The sequence below is a fragment of the Papaver somniferum genome, unplaced genomic scaffold (assembly GCF_003573695.1).
Source record: "Papaver somniferum cultivar HN1 unplaced genomic scaffold, ASM357369v1 unplaced-scaffold_19, whole genome shotgun sequence".
Lineage (NCBI taxonomy): Eukaryota > Viridiplantae > Streptophyta > Magnoliopsida > Ranunculales > Papaveraceae > Papaver > Papaver somniferum.
In genome coordinates this window covers 235,441-248,761 of record NW_020628818.1, presented here as the reverse complement: position 1 = coordinate 248,761, position 13,321 = coordinate 235,441, and positions in this window count along the sequence as shown.

The window sequence follows — 13,321 nt, the reverse complement described above, 5'->3', positions numbered from 1 at the left end:
AGTAGATTTTTAGAAACAACAAATGTTAATCCAAAGCATGAGACATCAAAACCCTAGGCTAAGCATGTTCCATCAAAAGAAAATACAATTGTTTAACCAAAAACCATAAAATCTATTTTCAATGTAGGAAAATAATCATAAATAAAAATTGCACAAATTAAACAATTAGGAATTACCACTTTTTCATTGGAAAGATAGCATCCTCCGTCGCCCCAAGGATTGGGTTTAGCTCATCATGTTGGAAACACGCTCAAAATATGATTTCATTGCTCAAAAATTGTTTACAAAGATAAAATGGAGAGAAAATGATGAAAATCGGGTGTTTAAAACTTTTCCCCTAATCACTTCCTACTCACTCCCTAATCACTCATCCCCCTTCTCTTACATCTCAGGGCTATTTATAACCCAACAGTAACCACAAATATCTCCAATTACTCCTCAAAATCTTCACAATGAAGGAATATTATTCTCGGAAATAATTTCCTATTTTTTTCTTTTCTGCACGCATGAATGAGCTGTAAAATATCTCCAATTACTCCTCAAAATCTTCACAGTGAAGGAATATTATTCTCGGGAATAATTTCCTATTTTTTTCTTTTCTGCACGTATATTTCCCACAGTAACACCAACAGTAAGTGAAACGAAAATTTATTTGTTCCTTGTTTTAGCTTATTACGCTTTTGTTTAGTGTTGACGTGTTCCAACATGCATATTTCTCAAAATATATTGATTCTAACCGTGACAAGATAATCTCTCAACACAGCTCCGAATAGTAAATGTCCTCCGGGTTGCCCTTAACACTTTTTCGAGCCAATTTTTCCGATAATGTTTATTTCCTAAAAATAAATAAAAACAAAATATTAGTGTAAAAATCGAGTACCAACAATACATGAAATTAAGAAAAACGTATACACAAAAATGTGTCTATCACATGATCATAATAGTATGATCATAATACTAAGGAATTAGACTATAAAGTATGACGCTTATCTTTTGAACTTCGTAAATCTGACATCGACATAATCTTGTATATAGTGTTATGATTATGTGTATGCATTATGGTGAAGATTTCATCCTAGGAAACAATGTTTTACATTTGTTTAAAGGAAATATGTTCATGAACTTGTTTCATGAATCGAAAGGGAAATCATTAGTTTTATTGGTCCGGCTATTCATTGGAAATTTTTGGATGACCAATATGTGTGAGATGGTAGAACCGATCTTAACTTAGGTTATGTATCTTGGTATAACTAATCACAATTCCTGACTTATGATTTGGTATGACCGGTTTTGATAATTGGTGTAACCGATCCTAAGTAATTGATAGACACATTTTTGTGTCCGATTTGTCTCGACTATATTTATTGTTAGGGTTCATTTTTGTACTTATTATGGTGTTTTATTTATTTTTAGGTATTTTTGGCCAATAAACATTTTTGGAAAAAATTGTCTCAAAAAGTTGTCGGAAAGCACCCGGAGGACACTTGCTATTCGGACCCCCGGTTTGGATAAGGGGCACCCCTAGGACACCCCTTAAGGCAGCTGCTAAAGGCACCCCTACTCTGGATAGGGGGCGCCCCTTTTTCTTCATCGTTCAAAAAAACAATTTTGGCGGGAAACTCAGTTATTACTTGTGTGAATTTGGGAGCATCAGTTGGACGTGAAATAACGAGATTCAATGGATGATTTTTGTTGGGATGGACTTCCTAGAGCATAACAGGGTTGGTATATGTGATTGGATCGGATAAATTGGGTTAGATCGACCGGGAGAAGGAAACAAAGGTGTTGTGGTCACGAGTTGCTGTTGGATATTTTTTCGACAATTCAGGGAGATTAAAGGCTACAAAAGCTTCCCCAACATTCGTAGTTATCTAATAAAGAGTTTGGAAGTATTGGGAGAGGTCAAATACGCGTGAAGAGAGTTTGGCAGAAAAAAAACTCCGAAACTTGCTGTGGAGATAAACCAAGATTTTGGGGGAGATTTAATCGAGCTGTGGCTTATAAAAGGAGAGAGGATAAGTCATATAAGGGGGACGAATCCTTTCAGAGAAGTTTAGAACACCACAGAGCTCCAGAGATCGAGTTGCAGGAAAATACCTTATTCTGTTGCTGCTGCTGAAGAGGAAGAACACGAAGAACATTGACGCACAAGCAACTGTCGCAGAAAACTATCGTTGTTTCACAGCAGAACCTATGTGGCGTTCATCACAGCAGTTGCATTAGGTCTTTAGCTACTATTTCTCCCTGTAATAGTGATTCTGCAACACCAACAAACTGTTGCGAATCGTCTGTATTATCACTTTTCATCTTTTTAACCATCTTTTGAGCCATAAACAAATATTTTGAGATCATGATTAATATGAGGAGCTAAACCCCATTGCTGAGGCGATAGAGGAAGCTATTTTTCCAACAAAAAGTGGTATATTCTATTTTATCTTTTTATTTGCAATAATTATATGATTATTTGCCTTGAACTATTATTGAATATGATTTTTATTTGAGTGATTGTGATCTATTTTGATGGAGTATGCTTAGTTTTAAGACTTTTGATGCTTCATACTTGGTATTTACAATTACTACTTTTGAAAATCTACTTGTTGCAATATTTTAGAATCAAATTAAACGAGAAAATTGCATAAATATAAGTACTGGTTTAATCACTTTGAACTTGGAAAATAGTGGAATCTTAGCCTCAGTGTTTCTTTTAATATTGATATCATCTTTGTTTGAGTTTGCTATAATTTTTATTGTGTTTTCTATTTTAGTTTTGAATTTAAGTCTAAAAATAATCCTTCACAAGTCTGAGAAACGACACTCTTTTTACCACTATCTACAAATCACATCAATTTTTGGCGCCGCCGACGCGGACTTGTTTTTAGGGTTTTAGATTTTTTTTTTAATGTTTTTGGGTTTTATCTTGTGTCTACAGGTTCTGGATCATAAAGAAAATTGAGCCAAAGAGTTTGGTGATTTCATAAAGACTTGGAGCTAAAAATTAAAGCAAAAAGAACAGAAAAGAAAACAATTTTATTTTAGACAATTTTAGTTTAGGGTTTGTTTATTTTCTTTTAGAAAAAAAAAACTGTATTAGGGTTTATTATTTTTGTAATTTTTCTTTTCTTTTTGGACTTTTGGACTTTGGGACATTTTTTTTTATTACCCTACGGAAGGGTACTTTAAATATAAACTGTTTGCAGAGAAGGAGGACAATTACGATATTGTCTCTGCACCTTGGGTTCATACACTAGACATCGGAGTCAGTGGCCCGAGTCGACTATAAACGATTCATCCCCCGTCTGGAACGAGAGGTAAGATTCTAAACACTCGCGAATCCCCTGTCAGCGAGTTACTGGACTCCTTCGTATGCATATATGTTGAGGACTGAATACGGACATTTATTTTTCTAGTAAAGGGCAAGGCCTGGCCATACAAGATAAGGGTTCGGATTTCATCACCGTTCTCTTCTTGCCCGATTTAGTAACACGTAACCTACGCGAACCTAAGCCTAAAATTTTGACTAGAACGAGACCGATAGGGTAACGAGCTTAACAGGAAAGTCATTCGAAAAATATTGGTTACTCTTTTAAGCATACTTCGAAGTTCTTGACGGTTTCTGTAAGTTGATTGCGTGACTGCGCCGCCTTGTAATACCGGTGAGGCCTTGGGTATCAAAGCTCCACCGAGCTTCCCTCGCCTCTATTCAACTTACGTTAACTCAGATTGATTCCAGAGGGGTTTGCTTAAATTGTAAAGAATTCCCGTTCGAAGGATTAGAAGCTGGTCTAGAAACAATCTAAGTGGAGCCATCATGCTTTTTGTTTGCTAGAAATCAATAGGTTTGATTTGGTTGAGTCGACCTTGATCTATGTTTGCTTACCTTCCCAATTTAGAAAATTCTATTGTATGCCTGAACGTAAAAGAGACGCACTAGGTAGATTTGTTAAAGAGAAACCTAGTAGTTCGAAGCGTCTCGATTACCTTAATCTAGAGAGTCCGACTTTTGAAGAGTCTGTTTTTGAACGTCCTTTGACTGAGGAGAGAATCCTTGTTGCTCTGATAGTGCCAGAAATGACAACTTTGAAAGCTTTGTTGAATCCAACTAGGACTACTCATCCCTCATGTATCAGGTTAGCTGAGACGGAAGCAACTTATGAACTTAAACCTGGGACCTTACAACTGCTCCCAATCTTTTTAGGGAAATAAAATGAAAACCTCTATTTCCATGTTAGGGACTTTGAGGAAATTTGTAGTACCCTCAAGATTGGAAACTTAGATGATGATGCTTTGAAACTTAGGTTATTCCCCTTTTCCCTGAAAGATAAAGCTAAATCGTGGCTATATAGTTTGGCTTCCGGGTTAATCGAAACGTATGAAGAACTTACATCTGCCTTTTTGAACAAGTTTTTCCCTAGGCACAAAACATCGTCTATTAGGACGCAAATCTGCACGTTTTCTCAACAGGAGGGAAAAACTTTGTATAGGTATTTGGGAAGGTTCAATGATTTATTAGCCCAATGTCCTCATCATGGTTTAGAGAAGGTTAGGTTAGTTCAGATCCTTTACGAGGGTTTAGATTATCCCACCACAACCACAGTAGAATCTATGTGTACTGGTGGATTTGAGAACCAAACAGTTGATGACGCGATGACATATTTGCATGAAGTCGCCGAAAAAACCCAACAATGGGAAAGTATTAGGGGACCCCAGAAAACAATTCTTCTTAGCAGAGGAAACGTTAATAGGGTAGAAGGAGGCTATGAATCAGATGCCAAAATTGTTGTTATAGCGAAAAGGTTAGAATCTTTAGAAGTGGGTAACACTAGTGGTAGATTGGAGCCTCTTTGGGATGGACAGAATAATGAAGAGCAAGCCAATGCTCTATATAATAACACTAGGTTTGATAATCTTCAGAAGTTTGACCCATATTCAGAAACCTATAATCCTGATTGGAGGAACCATCCGAACTTTTCATGGTCTAAGGGCCAGAGTCAGGGTCAGTCTAATAATTCTAATGCTCCCCCAGGTTTTGTCTACACTAGGAATACATCAGGCCCAGAAAATAAAATGACTAGCTGATGTGATTTTTAGATAGTGGTAAAAGTGGTTCGATTCTCAGACTTTTGAAGGATATTAATTAGACTTAAATTCTAATATTAAAATAGAAAACTCACTAAAAATTATAGCAAACTCAATCAAAGATGATATCAATACTAAAAGAAACACCGAGGCTAAGATTCCACTATTTCCAAGTTCAAAGTGATTAAACCAATACTTATATTTATGCAATTTTTCTTACTTAATTTGATTCTAAAATATTGCAACAAGTGGATTTTCAAAAGTAATAATTGTAAATACCAAGTATGAAGCATCAAAGGTCTTAAAACTAAGCATACTCCATCAAAATAGATCACAATCACTCAAATAAAAATCAAATTCAATAATAGTTCAAGGCAAATAATCATATAATTATTGCAAATAAAAAGATAAAATAGAATATACCACTTTTTGTTGGAAAGATAGCTTCCTCTATCGCCTCAGCAATGGGGTTTAGCTCCTCATATTAATCATGATCTCAAAATATGTGTTTGTTGCTCAAAAGATGATCAAAAGAGTGAAAAGTAATAACATAGACTGTTTGCAACAGTGTATTGGTGTTGCAAAACAGCTGTTACAATGGAACTGTTACAGAAAAACTGTTGCTTTGTCGCTGATTTTAAGACCCTAGAATAAGAATTCCCTGAACAACTTAATGTTCTTCAGCTGTTAAACAACGACACTGTTCTGCGACTGTTTACCGAGCGTCAATGTTCTTCGTGTTCTTCTTCTTCAGCAGCAGCAGCAGCAGAAACAGAGTTTGTTAAAGCTCTGATTTCTTCTTATCTGGCTCTCCTTAGGTTCCCAAACTCTCGACACCTCTTCTATATAACCCAAGACATCTATTTATATCAAAAATACCGATTAAATCTCTCCCAAATCTTCCCAAATCTCTTTCTTTCTCTTCACGGCCAAGTTGCGGAAATTTCTTGTTTTAGGATTTCTACGCGTTTCTGAGCTTTCCTTTTTATTCTAATCTATTCCTTAGATAGATAAAAATCTTTGGGAAGGTCTACAACGCTTTAATCTCTCTAAAATTCCCTAAAACAGGTCACACACGTGACTTTCCATATTTTCTGTTGTGAGAAAAATCCGTCGATTGAACCCAGTCTAATCAATTTAAACACCCATATCAAATTCCTAGACCCATAAGGAGTCTATCCTATGAAAATCAGAGGTTTAATCGACCTAAAACTCTTCCAAATCACGATTGCCAAAACTGTTCTTCACTACACCTAGTTTCCCGCCAAAATCCTGGTTTTTGAATGTTGAAGATGGTTGCCCCTTATCCAGAGTAGGGGTGCGATTAACAACTGCCTGGAAATGGGATCCCCCTTAGTAATTAGGTTACCCCTTACCCAAAGTGCGATTAACAATGTTCTTCGTGTTCTTCCTCTTCAGCAGCAGCAGTAGAATAAGGTATTTTCCTGCAACTCGATCTCTGGAGCTATGTGGTGTTCTAAACTTCTCTAAAAGGAATCGTCCCCCTTATATGACTTATCCCTCTCCTTTTATATGCCACAGCTCGATTAAATCTCCCCCAAAATCTTGGTTTATCTCCACAACAAGTTTCAGAGTTTTTTTCCTGCAAAACTCTCTTCACGCGTATTTGACCACTCCCAATACTTCCAAACTCTTTATTAGATAACTACGAATGTTGGGGAAGCTTTTCTAGACTTTAATCTCCCTGAATTGTCGAAAAAATATTCCAACAGCAACCCGTGACCACAACACCTCTGTTTCCTTCTCCCGGTCGATCTAACCCAATTTATCCGATCCAATCACATATACCAACCCTGTTATGCTCTAGGAAGTCCATCCCAACAAAAATCATCCATTGAATCTCGTTATTTCACGTCCAACTGATGCTCCCAAATTCACACAAGTAATAACTGAGTTTCCCGCCAAAATTGTTTTTTTGAACGATGAAGAAAAAGGGGCGCCCCCTATCCAGAGTAGGGGTGCCTTTAGCAGATTCCATAAGGGGTGTCCTAGGGATGCCCCTTATCCAAACCGGGGGTCCGAATAGCAAGTGTCCTCCGGGTGCTTTCCGATAACTTTTCGAGCCAATTTTTTTCCAAAAATGTTTTATTGGCCAAAAATACCTACAAATAAATAAAACACCATAATATGTACAAAAATGAACCCTAACAATATACAGAATCGAGAAAAATCGGACACAAAAATGTGTCTATCAAATACCCCCAAACCTATTATTTGCTAGTCCTCGAGCAAAAATAAAATAGAAATAAAATCCTAACTCACTGTCGCAGGCATCGTCGATTGCATTTAGCATATGCAATAAGCCTTTAAACCCCTAGGTGTCCCTAGTGGCGGAGTGTTGTCTCCGGAGGGCTTACCAGAGGTATACCCACAAAACCTTTATACACCAGACCTTAACTATCTACACAGAACCTTGGAAGGCACTAAAGAATCTCCTTGGTTGGCATACTTATTGACTACAGGAGGAAGTACCCTGATGCAAAATTCCAATTGTTGTACACGAGTTTGCACTCAAGCATACTAAAATTCATATATAAGTGACAGAGCTCTACTCAGATAGTCGCACTATGGACATCAATATCCGGAGTCAAAACTAATCACATGGATAGATCAAGAAGATGGATATAGAGAAAAACATAGATGGTTTTGATGTTTACTAGGTGAACGGTGTTTCTCATATCTGTCTGAAGGCCTCCGCCAAAACGAACCTATCCTAATGGACTGAGATACCGGTCTGACTAATATCAACACACTGGCATATACAAGGGTACCAGTGGTCGATAATCCTAACTCTAGGTCAACACAACTGACATATATAAGGGTTCCAGTGGTCGACTTTATTGAATTTATTCCAGTTGGTATGATGGTCTGGTCTCAGTTTCTTTTTTTTTTTTTTTTTTTTGTATCTCAATCACTCTAATTCACCCTAGCATTGATAACAACTTGAATCGTGAGCCCCACCTAATCACTTAGAGAAACATAGTCTAAAAACAAAACAAAATAAAAATAGAAGTGAAAAGGACTCAACGAGATATGGTGAAACTATCATGTTATTTCTAACACCTGAGCTCTATGCTTTTATTTATAGACTCTTTAGATGTTGCCATCTAGTCAGATTGGTTCCTCAACTCCTACAACCAAAATGCTTCCATCCACTTAGATTGGTTAGTGCCATCCTTAATAGGGATAAATTTCTAGGCTCTGGAGTTTATTTATTGCAACGAAAAGAAAAAAAAAGTTCTACCCCACCCCCAAACTTAAATCTAACATTGTCCTCAATGTTTCTAATTAAAGAACAGTACCAAAAATATAAGTAACATGAGGAAATAGTAAAGAGAGAAGTCGGAAAGATAGTACCTGGGTGAAGTGTAACCAAAAACCTACAAAAATATTATACAACATACAAAATCGCCTCGATGGTCAATCAAGGTAAACAGGGTCCTCCAGAGGGACCTCCTCAACATCACCTGTAGGAAAAGGCTCTAAAAAGGGCTTCAATCGCTGACCGTTAACCTTCGAAGAACTACTACCATCTGGTGTCTCAATCTCAACAGCGCCATGAGGAAAAACAGTACGGACCACAAAAGGACCGGTCCACCGAGAGCGCAACTTCCCGGGGAATAGATGCAAACGAGTGTCATACAGAAGAACTTTTTGACCTGGAGAAAATGACTTTCGTAAAATATTCCTATCATGCACAAGTTTCATTTTGTTCTTATACTCCTTAGCACTATCGTATGCATCTCTACGAATCTCGTCCAACTCATTGAGCTGGAGCTTTCTTTGAGCTCCTGCCTTGTCAAGTGAAAAGTTTAAGTTCTTAATAGCCCAATAGGCTCGATGCTCTAACTCAACAGGCAGGTGACATGCCTTGCCAAACACTAAACGATAAGGTGACATTCCAATGGGTGTCTTAAACGCAGTACGGTAAGCCCATAAGGCATCAGTAAGCCTCGACGACCAGTCTTTCCTATTTGGATTAACTGTTTTCTCTAGAATACGTTTAATTTCCCTATTGGAAACCTCTACCTGACCACTAGTCTGAGGGTGATATGGGGTTGCTACTTTATGGGTAATACCGTATTGTTTCATTAAAAAGAAAACGGTCTATTACAAAAGTGTGAACCTCCATCACTAATTATAGCTCGCGGCGTACCAAAACGTGTAAGTATATTCTCTTTCAAAAACTGGACTACGACCCTGTGGTCATTCGTTCTACACGGAACCGCCTCAACCCACTTAGACACATAGTCTACAGCGACAAGTATGTAAAGATAACCAAACGAAATAGGAAATGGACCCATAAAATCAATGCCCCACACATCAAAGACCTCAATCACTAAAATAGGGTTCAAAGGCATCATATTTCTACGGGAAATGGTTCCTAACTTCTGGCAACGCTCACAAGAAACACAATGACTATGGGAATCTTTAAACAACGAAGGCCAGTAAAATCCACACTGCAAAATCTTAGCAGCAGTCTTCTTAGCACTAAAATGACCCCCACATGCATGTTCATGACAAAAGGAGATAATACTAGACTGGTCACTCTCAGATACACATCTCCTAATAATCTGGTCCGGACAATACTTAAACAGATAAGGATCGTCCCAAAAGAAATGCTTAACCTCGGCTAAAAACCTAGAACGATCTTGCTTACCCCAATGTTGAGGGGTTCGACCAGTAACAAGATAATTCACTATATTTGCATACCAAGGTGATTGGGAAACAGAGAACAATTGTTCATCAGGAAAGCTATCCCTTATAGGAAGGGAATCACTAGGGGAACTAACAACAACTAGCCTAGACAAGTGATCTGCTACTACATTTTCTGCACCCTTTTTGTCTCTAATGTCTGGGGAAAATTCCTGTAACAATAGGATCCATCTAATCAATCTAGGTTTGGTATCCTTCTTAGATAAAAGGTATTTCAAAGCAGCATGATCTGTATAGATTATGATCTTAGAACCTAATAGGTAGGACCTAAACTTATCCAAGGCAAACACGATGGCTAAAAGTTCCTTCTCGGTAGTTGTGTAGTTCATTTGGGCATCATTCAGAGTTTTGCTAGCATAATAAATCACATGAAGTAATTTGTTTTCTCGTTGTCCTAAAACGACGCCTATAGCATAATCTGAAGAATCACACATAATCTCAAAGGGTAGGTTCCAGTTAGGTGCCTGGACTATCGGGGCAGTAGTGAGTAAAGTTTTAAGCTTCTCAAAAGCCTCTAAACAAGCATCATCAAAGACAAACTTAACATCTTTTGCAAGCAAATTGCAAAGAGGTCTAGAAATCAAGCTAAAATCCTTAATGAATCGACGGTAAAAACCTGCATGCCCTAGGAATGACCTAATATCTTTTACGGTTTTTGGGACCTGTAAAGTCTTAATAAGGTCAACTTTGGCTTTGTCTACCTCTATACCCTTTGAAGAGACGATGTGCCCTAATACAATTCCTGATTTAACCATGAAATGGCATTTTTCCCAATTAAGCACTAAATTTTTTTCCTTACACCTAGTCAACACTAATGTCAAATGATGCAAGCACTCATCGAAAGATGAACCAAAACTGAAATCATCCATAAAGACCTCTAAGAACCGTTCTACCATATCAGAAAATATGCTCATCATACAACGCTGAAAAGTTGCAGGGGTTACATAGCCCGAAAGGCATGCGTCTATACGCAAAGGTACCAAAGGGACAGGTAAAAGTGGTTTTCTCTTGGTCTTCTGGGGCAATAACGATCTGATTATAACCGGAGTAGCCATCTAAGAAGCAATAGTGACTATGTCCAGCTAATCGCTCTAGCATTTGGTCGATAAAAGGAAGGGGAAAGTGATCCTTCCTTGTGACCTTGTTCAATTTCCTATAGTCAATACACACACGCCATCCCGTGGTCACTCGGGTTGGGATTAATTCATTATTATCATTCTGGACTACAGTGATACCTGATTTCTTGGGGACAACCTGAACAGGGCTGACCCACTTACTGTCTGAAATTGGGTAAATAATACCCGCATCTAACAACTTAAGCACCTCTTTTCGAACTACCTCTTTCATGTTAGGGTTCAGTCGACGTTGCATCTCCCTAGAAGGTTTGGAGTCTTCCTCTAAATGAATCTGATGCATACACACAGTAGGACTTATACCCTTAATGTCTGCTATAGTCCACCCTAAAGCTTCCTTATTGTCTTGAAGTACATTTACTAGCCTACTTTCCTGATCACTATCCAAATTGGAAGCTACAATCACAGGTAAAGTCTCAGATGGGCCTAAAAACACATACTTTAGAGTATCGGGTAGTGGTTTAAGGTCCAACTTTGGGGGCTCTTCTAAAGAAGGAATTAGGGTAGTCTCAGAAACTGGTAACGGTTCGAACCTAGCTTTCCATCTATCAGTGTCTAACACAGGGGTAGAATCTAATAGAGCATTCACCTGTTCAATAGTGCTATCGTCGTCAAAATCTAAACCAAAATGGGATAGACAACTTTCTAATGGGTCTTCAGACAAGATGTTTGGTAATGACTCCTGAACTAAGGCTTCTATCATGTTCACCTCCTCAACACATGTGTCATCTAGCTCATGAGGTTGCTTACTGACATTAAAAATGTTCATCTCCATAGTCATATTACCAAAAGATAAACTCATCACACCATTTCGACAGTTAATGATCGCATTAGACGTAGCTAAAAATGGGCGACCTAAAATCACAGGTATCTGGTTCTCTGGGTCAGGGACAGGTTGGGTATCTAGGACCACGAAATCCACTGGATAAATAAACTTGTCGACCTCAATAAGAACATCCTCGATAACACCTCGAGGGATTTTAACAGACCTATCAGCTAACTGCAGTGTCATCTGAGTAGGTTTCATTTCACCAAGTCCTAGCTGTAAGTATACATGGAATGGCAGTAAGTTCACACTGGCTCCTAAGTCAAGTAAAGCTTTTTCTACCCGGAAGTTACCTATTGTGCAAGCAATGGTAGGAGAACCTGGGTCTTTGTACTTTGGAGTTGTGGTGTTCTGAATGATTGAACTTACGTGACTAGCTAAAAAGGCTTTCTTATGGACGCTAAGTTTTCGCTTTCGCGTACACATATCCTTAAGGAACTTGGCATAAGCAGGAATTTGCCTAATTGCATCTAATAAGGGAAGGTTTATGGTAACTTGCTTAAAAACCTCCACTATGTCATTAAAGTTCGATTCCTTCTTTGTTGGTACTAATAGCTGAGGAAATGGGGCTCTAGGCCTAAAATCAGACCTTTCAGGAACCGAATTCACATCATCAGAAACTTTATCAGTCTCTTCAGCTACTGGTCCTGAGAGGTGAGATCCTGAGGGGTGAACTACAGTATGTTCACTATCGGGCATGGTTACCTTATTGTCTACAACTCTACCACTTCTAAGGGTTCTAACAACATTCAATTGATTCGATGGTTTTGCACCTAATTCATGAACTCCTCTAGGGTTGGGTTGTGTTTGACTAGGAAACTTACCTTTTTCTCTCAAAGAATCACTTATCAGACCAACCTGGGTTTTTAACTCGGAAATAGCCTGACTATTTTCTTGTCCTATCCTGTTACTAGCTTGTAGACTCTGTTCTACGGATAACTGGAATTTTGCAGTTTGCTGAGTTAACAAGGCGAGAGATTCCTCTAAACTTAGGATTTTCTTATCTGACTGATTCTGAAACTGAGCTAGTCCTGAAGGATTCTTAGTATAGCCAAAACCTGGGGGAGCATTAGAATTACTAAACTGACCTTGACTTTGGCCCTTAGACCACGAAAGGTTCGGATGGTTTCTCCAACCAGGATTATAGGTTTCTGAATATGGGTCAATCTTTTGACGGTTATCAAATCTAGTGTTATTATAAAGAGCATTGGCCTGCTCTTCAATATTCTGGCCTTCCCAAAAAGGCTCCACTCTACCACTAGTCTGGCCCACTTCTAAGGCTTCTAACCTTTTTGCTATAGCAGCAATTTTGGCATCTGATTCATAGCCTCCTTCTACCCTATTAACGTTTCCTCTACTTAAAAGAATTGTTTTCTGGGGTGCCCTACTATTTTCCCATTGCTGGGTTTTTTCGGCGATTTCATTAAAAAATTCCATCGCCGCATCAACAGTTTGGTTTTCAAATCCACCAGTGCATAGAGACTCAACCATGGTCGTTGTGGAATAATCTAAACCCTCATAAAGGATCTGAACTAGCCTAACCTTTTCT